The sequence below is a fragment of the Solanum dulcamara genome, chromosome 5 (assembly GCF_947179165.1).
Source record: "Solanum dulcamara chromosome 5, daSolDulc1.2, whole genome shotgun sequence".
NCBI classification, from domain to species: domain Eukaryota; kingdom Viridiplantae; phylum Streptophyta; class Magnoliopsida; order Solanales; family Solanaceae; genus Solanum; species Solanum dulcamara.
The window spans coordinates 60,054,850-60,062,937 of record NC_077241.1 but is presented as its reverse complement, the minus strand read 5'-3'; the positions used below and the strand labels follow the sequence as shown (position 1 = coordinate 60,062,937).

The 8,088-nt window shown below is 36.9% G+C and overlaps 1 pseudogene; it reads left to right on the top strand.

Moving 5' to 3' along the window:
• Nucleotides 1-1,053: 1,053 nt before the first annotated feature.
• Nucleotides 1,054-2,196, top strand: LOC129890633 (uncharacterized; annotated as a pseudogene).
• The last annotated feature ends 5,892 nt before the right edge of the window (nt 2,197-8,088 follow it).

Genomic DNA, 8,088 nt, shown 5'->3' with positions numbered 1-8,088 from the left:
ATAAATCGAACTGAAAAAAGTGTTATTGGTTTATTGCTATTGGGTTATTGGGTTAATTGTTATTTAATGGTTTTATAAAAAAAAATATTGGGTTATCGGTTTGGTATTGATTTTTAAATATTGAATTATTGGGTAAACCGATAAACCCATTAAGACCATAATAATTTATTATATATTTTAATATTTACTCATACACAAATATCAAACAAAATATATTAATATAAATATATAATAATTATATCATACTATCACTCTCTTACACAATTTACATTTCACATTACTTCAGAGTTTACACTATATTTACCCTTTAGATTTTGTCACTTTAGGTTCACAACGTCAAAACTCAAAACCTAAAGAATTATGATCGGTAAAGGCAAGGATTAGGCGACTACTATAATTGTGAATTGTGAGTTTGATTTCTCTCATATTTTCCTTCTCTTCTTCTTCCTTATCTGATTTCTCCTCTTCTCCGCACTCACTTTCTAAAAAAAATTGACTTCACTGATAAATAATTAGGAGATTATTTTATCCTAATTGGGGTTAAATCTGATGAGCATTTAAATATTTTCCTAAAGAAACTCTTTTTCCTTTTTCAGTAATGTTAAGATTTCCAAAAATTGTTGTAGAAGTTATATATTTGTTTTGAAAATATTTTTTTATTGGTTAAACCAAAAATCGAACCATTAAAGACCAAAAAATAAAAATAAAAAATAAATATCTTATTAGTTTGGTTATGTTTAGCGTTTTAAAAATTAAAAACCAATAAACCAAACTAATAATACTTAAAACCGAACCAACCGATACACACCCTACCAAAAAGTATTAAATTTAATTTTTCCTTGACATTTGCTTTATATTCTACCAAACAACTCTCATAGTGTAGTGCTTCTCTGTGTTTATTGGGAGCTCTGCTTGTTTCAGCGTCTATCTCCGGGTGAATCCCCACTGTCCTCCATCTTACCAGTGTTCGCCGAGAGCTCAATTCACATAAATTAGGTATTTTCCAATCATTTACTCGAATCATTTCGTTAGCTAGGCTGTAAACCAAAATAAATGTCTCATTGGTCGGAGCTTCAATGTGTTCTTCTGGTTCTAATTATTAGTCATATAAATTTGATTAAAGATTATCTTAATTTTGGTACTGTTAGCAAATCCTGGCACTCTGTAGCCACCAAGAAAAACTTTAATAGGGATTTGCCTAGAGTTCCATGGTTAATTCTAGTCAAGAAAGAAGATGATAAAATATGTAGAAAATTCTTCAGTCTATGTAATTGGATGATTTTGAAGAAGAGTATTCCTGGAGCAAGGGAAAATGGTGTGTGGAGTCTATGAGATGGCTTGTGATAATCGGAAAAGACGAGGGTGACATCAGTCTATTACATACCTTATCCAGTGTGAAAATTTAGTTGCATATGAAGATCAAATCCAAGTCCAATTGCCACATCAAATAATACGGAATATTATAGACTCAACAACACTTTTGAACCACATACCTTTATCCATAAATCAGTTTTGTCAGCTAATCCTTCTCATACATCAGACTACACTCTCATGGTCATTCAAGATGACTTTAGTTTCCTCAGTCTATGGGACCAGGTGATTTTTATGGACCAGATTACCGACCTACAACGGACATATTAGTGATGTGTTATATTTTAATGGAAACTTTTATGCAATAGATTATAGGGGTTGTATCCAAATATGTGATGTCGGTGGCTCTGAACCCAATAAAACTCATATCATAGCGCACCTACAACCATGGATTGATGGTATGTATTACATCCTGGAATCACTAGGATCATTATTTTTATTTGCGCAATAATTTGTTGGTATAAGGTACGTCATAGATGATTGCGAGGATAATATGTCCAACACTTACAGGATAAAAACAATTCTTGTTTACTAGATCAATTTAGATGCTTGCAAAGCTTCACCTATTAGGGATTTAGGGGACAAAGATTCTTTTTTGGTGTTAATGCTTCTCTTTCGGTTCAAGCTTCTCAATTTTCGGGAATCAAGCCCAATCATATTTATTTTACAGATAATTGTTTGAATGCATACCTCCATTTTGAAGAAGGATGTGGCTTGGACATTGGGGTGTTCAACTTTGTAGATGAAAGTATCCAGCCACATTATGATGGTGTTTCCCTCAGTCTTGTTTGTCCTCCTATTTTGGTCATACCAAATCTGTGTTGAGTGAGTCACTTTTCTATATCTACTCCTTTGGGTATTCTATATCTTCTTGTTTTACCACAAAAGTCGATTAGATTATTTTAAAGAGTATTTACAACATGTCATTTACCTTCAGACTTAGCTGATGCATCTTTGATGTTTTCATATAATTGGACATAGGTACTCCCATTATATGTGATATTACCTTGCTTCAAGGTATGTTGTGTTGGAATACACTACTTCACTAAACTGTGTTTTGTGATTGATATACTAACTAAAAAGAAAGAGGTTGTAATTCTATGATGCTTTAATAAACTATGTTTTGAAGTTATTTCTTCGAGGGTTAAAATGATAAATATATGTTTGAAATGCTTGACTGGACGGTCATTCTGCAAATAATAAATATATGTTTGAAATGTTTGACTAGACTGTCATTCTGCATGCACTCGTCTAATCGTTAGCCTTTCTTTCCTGAAACAATAGAATCAACAAGACAATATTTGGGATTCTTCATTTTGATGTATCCTCTTCTTGGATTCATCTCTTGAAAGTGCCTGGCCCTTATTCTGAGTGACCAGTGTTACATCATCTTTCACCATGTAAGAACCACTTCCATATTTTCATTTCTTGACTATTTCAGCTAGAGCTTAAAGTACATTTTCAAATCTAACTTTTTTGGCCAAGAGGACTTAAAAAATTGATGAGAACATTGCACTTTCACATCATTGAGTGCCCTCACATTCCATGACATAATACTGACCTTCATTGATCATGATTGATATATCCCTTCCCCTTTTCTAGTGCCAATACTGATGAATTTGCTACTCAATTCTAGGATTTTCAATTCTTTTACACCATTGACTTTTGTAATCACAGACATCATTGCTCTGGACTCTTCAATGTTATTCTGCCTCTTCCCATCGATTCTCATTAATAGTTCCATGCTATTTTCTCACAACCTTGTAAGTGGATCCCAACTTCCTTAAAACAACAACAACCACCCAGTGAAATTCCATAACGTGGCATCTGGGGAGGGTAAAGTGTATGCAGACCTTACTCCTACCAAGGTAGGACGGCTGTTTCCGAGAGACCCTCGGCTCAATAAAAGCATAAAAAAAGGTTAGATACTGCTAGGAAGTACAAGAATTTCAAAGCGTTATATGAAAGCAAATAATGAAAGTGACACAGATAAAATAGAGTAATCAAAGTATAAAAAGTAGTATATAATAACAGAAATCAGAGCACAAGAAATTATAGTGCGCTAATGTGCCTACTAATAAGAAAGAATAACGAAACTTTATACTAGCATTCTACCCTAATATGGTCCTCCACACCCTCCTATCTAAGGTCATCTCCTCGGTAAGCTGTAATTGCTCCATGTCCTATCTAATCACCTCTCCCTAATAGTTCTTTGGCCTACCCCTACCTCTTCTAAAACCATCCATGGCCAACCTCTCACACCTCCGCACTAGGGCATCTGTGTCTCTCCTCTTCATATGCCCAAACCATCTCAGTCGCATTTCCCGCATCTTGTCTTCCACCGAGGCCATTCCTACCTTATATTGAATAGCCTCATTTCTAATCCTGTCACTCCTGGTATGTCCACACATCGATCTCAATATTCTCATCTTGGCAACTTTCATTTTTTGAACATGAGAGACCTTAACTGGCCAACACTCTACCCCATATAACATAACCGGTCTAACCAGCACTTTGTAGAACTTGCCCTTAAGTTATGATGGAACCTTCTTGTCACATAGCACACCGAAAGCGAGCCTTCATTTCATCCACCCTGACCCAATACGATGTGTGACATCATCGTCAATCTCCCTGCTGCCTTGCAAGATAGACCCAAGGTACTTAACACTACTTTTCTTTTGGATGGCCTGGTCACCAAGCCTAACTTCCGTGCTAACCTCCTAGGATATCTCATTGAACTTTCACTCTAAGTACTCTGTCTTGGTCCTACTCAACTTAGACCCTTTAGACTCCAATGTATGTCTCCAATCTTTCAGCTTAGCTTTCACTCCGCTACTAGTCTCATTGATTAGGACTATGTCATCTACGAAAAGCATACACCATGGCACTTCACCTTGAATTTTTTGCATCAATCCATCCATCACCAAGGCAAATAAAAATAAACTAAGAGTTGATCCTTGATGCAACCCCATCACAACTGGAAAGTGCTTTGAGTCCCCTCCTACTGTCCTTACCCTAGTTTTGGAATCCTCATACATGTCCTTGATCACTTTAATATACACAACTGGTACACCTTTAGCCTCCAAAAAACTCTATAGTATCTCTCGTGGGACTTTATCGTAAGCCTTTTCTAAGTCAATCAATACCATATGCAAGTCCCTCTTCCTCTCCCTATACTGCTCCACCAGTTTCCTCATAAAATGGATGGCTTTTGTAGTTGAGCGTCCTGGTATAAATCCAAATTGGTTCTTTGAAATAGACACGTCTCTCCTCATCCTCATCTCCACCACTCTTTCCCATACTTTCATAGTATGGTTTAGAAGCTTGATACCTTTATAGTTGTTGCAGTTTTGGATATCCCCCTTATTTTTGTATAGAGGGATCATTACGCTCTATCTATATTCTTCGAGTATCATTTCCATCTTAAAGATGACATTAAATAACCTAGTCAACCACTACAAACCTACTGAGTTTGCGCTCTTCCAAAATTCCCCAAGAATCTCGTTAGGTCTGATCGCTCTTCCCCAATGCATCCTACGCACAACACCGTTAACCTCTTCGACTGTAATACTCCTACAACTACCAAAATCGTGATGCCTCCCTGTATGTTCCAAATCTCCCAACACAATCTCTCTATCCCCTTCTTCATTCAAGAGTTCATGGAAGCATGACTGCCATCTTTGTTTAATGAGGGTCTCCTCTACCAATACTTTTCCATGCTCGTCCTTAATGCACTTCACTTGATCCACATCGCATGCCCTTCTCTCCCGCACCCTGTATAGGCTTGAACAATTTCCTATCCCCATTTTTCTCTTCTAGTTCAGCATAAAGGCGTTCAAAAGCTGCCATTTTTGCCGTCGAAACTGCCGACTTTGCCTCATTCCTTGCTATCTTATAAAGTTCCCTATTCATCCACTTCTCTACATCATCCTTTCTTTCTATCAACTTCACATACTTCATCTTCTTTGCTTCCACCTTCCCTTCCACTTCTCCATTCCACCATCATTCCCCTCGATGTCGACTATGAGTACCTGTCGAGACTCCTAACACTTCCCTTGCTATAACCCTAATACAACTAGCCATCCTATCTCACATACTGTTTGGATCCCCACTAATATCTCAGGCCCCATATCCTTCAATTTCTCTCCCATCTCCAGGGCACTAGTCGTGGTCAAACTCCCCCATCTGATCCTATGTTGTTCATCCCCAACCCTTTTCTTCCTCATTATCTTGATCCCTAACTCCATCACCAAGAGCTTATGTTGGGTCATAAGGTTGACAATCAGAATGACCTTATAGTCTTTGCACATACCTTTATCATCCTTCCTAAGGAGTAAGAAATCTATCTAAGTCTTAGCTACCGAACTACGGAAGGTTACCAAATGGTTCTCCTTCTTTGGAAAACTCTAATTGGCTATCACCAAACCAAAAGATCTTGAGAAATCCAAAAGTGAAACTCCTCCTCCATTTTTATCCCCATAGCCAAAGCCTTCATGCACATCATCATACCCTTCCAAAATAGACCTGATATGCCTATTGAAATCCCCTCCCACAAAAAGCTTCTTAGTAGGCGGTATACCTCCCACTAACTCATCCAAATCCTCCAAAAAGCACCTCTTATCCTCCTCGATTAAGCCCGCATATGGCGCATAAGTACTAATAATGTTCAATGTGATCCCTTCAACGACCATCTTAATCGACATCATCCTATCATTAACTCTCCTAACCTCCACCACCTGATCCCTTAAATTACTATTTACTAAAATGCTTATCCCATTCCGATACTTAGATCTACCAGAGAACCAAAGCTTATACCCGTCTACCTCCTTAGCTTTAGAACCTACCCATTTAGTCTCTTGGACACAAGATATATTAATATTTCTCTTCTTTACAATCATAACTAGCTCTATAGATTTTCCCGTTAATGTCCCAATGTTCCAAGATCCTACTCTCAGTCTAGACCCTCCTTTAACCCACTTACCCCTTCTTACCCTCGTCCCCTTCCCCGACCCTGAGAGAGAACATGACCCTAGTCTACTATCACTATCCAAAGCCACTAAAACGCGTATGAACTAATAAATTATTCAAAGGTCTAAAGTTAACAAAATATAATAGCAAAATATAATTACAACTGTATGAGCGAGGAATAGATATTAAAAGATATGGAAACCGGAGGTACCAACTCCAGTTGAAATGAACCTGGTTCCTGCCGAAAAATAATCTCCTTTTTCTCTTAGACAATTTATCAAATAGATGGGGTGCATTAAGTTTACTTACTCTTCTTCAAATCTAGGTAATGATATTACCTTTGAGAAGAGAACTCAAGTGTCGAGCAGACCAGTAAGCCAATGAGCAGTAAGAAGACAAGCTTGGTTCTCTTTTAAACAAATTAGAATTTGTTCCCAATATTTCGATGAAAATTAGCAATCGAATTGAGGTTATAACGATTGGAAATTGAATCAGATATCAAATGAAACTTGGTAAAAACTGAAAGCACTGCAGATTCAACAGTCAAATCTTTTCAAAATCAAACAACAACAGAATTCAAAAAACTAGAAAGGAACCTAGATCCCAACTTCCTTAACCCATACTAGAATTGAAATACCAGGTATTGAACTGTCTCGATATGATCAGCTGTGTTGACAGGGTTAACATCCCCAATATGTAAATCCCCTATATCCTTCTTCTCTTCTTCTAGAGATATCTAATCTGTATGAATCAGCCAATTTGACATTTCCGTGTGTGGGATAATCGACATAGCCTTCTTGCCTATGGTGATTGGAGTTTTGTTGATCCCCCGACCAGATCTGTGAAGTAGAGAGAATGAGAACTGCAAACTTCCAATCTCCTGTTTTGTTCTGGCAAGTATCAATTGGCTTCAACATATGGAACTTCAAGGTTATCAAAAACTTTTGAAGGGACTATGTGCCCCACTTTACTGCCTGATTCATACATCCCTATAACCACTGATGTCACTTTGTTTCCCAATGATTCTAAGACCTATCCTCATTTTCTCCGACAAAGTACCTCACTGGCATAAAAAATCTGGGAAAATTATTCGCTAGGAACCAAACTATCGAAATTATTGTAGGTGACTTTGGATTCTTCCAACTTAGCTGGTCTTTCTCATCCAAAAACAATAGTCAACTTAGCTGGTCTTGTCAACAATTTTGCATGCTTAACTCCCGATGAACATGAAAAGTTTGTACACTAGAATTTCTGATCTGTAATTATAGTAAATCCATGGATTCTGAATCCTTAAAAACTATGCTCTTCAGAATAGGATATGTGGAAGACAGTACTCTTTTAACTGTTATGCCCCATTTATTCTCGATAGAGCTTTTGGCTATTTATTTACTATCACATTTCCTTGACAGGCATCCTTTGATCCATCAAATCCTATTACATCTGCTGATTTTCATAAGATTTTTGAGAATATTTCCCCAAAGCACAGGAGTATGACTAAAGTTATTTTGGATGTTCAAGAATGTAACATAATTTATAGCTACACATCTAGTGTAAGTTTTGTTGTTCATCACTAAAGCATGTCATATTTTAACTGTTCTATGTACAAAAGAGAATTGTTAATGTTGCTCAACTACCATCTAATTTTAGCTTATCATAATGTGTTAGATATTATTAGACAATGCGATCATGTTACTGTTAATTCTCAAAGAACTCCTTTTAGTTATCAAAAGTACCTGTCGGATCAAATTC